General features: G+C 43.0%; 1 protein-coding gene across 1 annotated transcript in view; it reads left to right on the forward strand.

Moving 5' to 3' along the window:
• ARHGAP40 (Rho GTPase activating protein 40) overlaps positions 1-1349 on the forward strand; it is a 26585-nt gene that overhangs the window by 15342 nt on the left and 9894 nt on the right. The gene's annotated exons all lie outside the window — the stretch shown is intronic.

Consider the following 1349-nt stretch of genomic DNA (forward strand, 5'->3'; position numbering starts at 1 on the left):
CCACCCATCCATCCATCCATCCATCCATCCATCCATCCATCCATCCATCCATCCATCCAATCCATCCATCATCCATCCATCCATCCATCCATCCTCTTTTATAGCATCTTCTTCTCACTGGTTACAGCTCTGGCCTGTTGAAGTCAGGCCTGTTCCTAATCTTTGATAATTGGCCCAACTGCAAATCCTTAGGGGTAGGATTACATTCTACACTATCTAAATTTTCTTAGATTCTATCCCCCCTACATGTTGACATCTCCTAAAAGAGCTTCTTTGTTGGGAAGGATGAAAGTTTGACAAGGAAGTCTCACAGATATGGATGCTTAGCAGAAAGATTTTTGAATGTAGAATATGAAGGAGGAATAGAGATGGAAGCAAGTTTTGATATAGAGGAAAATAATTGCTGAGCCAGTCTTACTGGATACCCTTTGTCTCCTTGGTTATGTTAGTTAGAAGGGGTTTTATGGCTTAGGGGAAAGGTAATAGTTAAGGTATAGATTGGTTCTACTGTATTAAGATGCTCAGCAAAGAAAAGTAAATCATGCATTGTAACCAAAACCAAAGGGTCTCCAGGCCTGCCTGCAGCTGGAGCTGACAGCTGTAGGCACAGCTCTGTCACCCACCACCCTGGACTGCTGGAACACCTTGAATACAATAAACTTCATTTTGCATACGATAAACTGCATTTTGTATACAATAAACTGCATTTTGGATAGCCCCTGGAGTCCCACATCCCTCATTTCAGCTCTTACACTTCTTGACTCTTCAAGTCAAGCAAGTGGGGCTTGACTTGGCTTTCTGGGTCTAGGGCACTTACAGCAAATCAAAGGCAACTCTCATGTTGGTAAGGGAGAGAGAATGATGCATCTGACTCCATGACTATTAGAAGGCTAATTAATTACTTTATCATACTATATTATTCTATACATCTAAAACTGACTCTGCCAAGCACTCAACCCTGCTCACACTGCACTGAATCCTGTGACTGTCACCCAGCAGTCCTGACTCACACACACACCTGGCTCTGACAGGCCAAGGAAACAAAACACCATCACTTTGGGTAAACAATCTCCATATTGCATTCTACTTTTGCACAAACACAGGCACAGCAAATGATAAGAATTGTGTTTCCTTTCTCTGAGGTTCAGAGAATGTGAATCCCAGAAATATTCTTGGCAAGAATTGTGCCTTGCTTTTCTCTGTGAAGAGAAATTTGGCTACAGGCTCCTGGCATGTCTTGGCTTCCTTTCAGTTCAAGAGATTGAGACTGGAGAAATGCTGGTTGCAGTGTTGAGGAGTTACTGGAAGACCTGCAGATGCACAGCATTCCCAGGCAGCAGTGACATTCC

This window comes from Geospiza fortis, unplaced genomic scaffold (assembly GCF_000277835.1).
Source record: "Geospiza fortis unplaced genomic scaffold, GeoFor_1.0 scaffold188, whole genome shotgun sequence".
NCBI classification, from domain to species: domain Eukaryota; kingdom Metazoa; phylum Chordata; class Aves; order Passeriformes; family Thraupidae; genus Geospiza; species Geospiza fortis.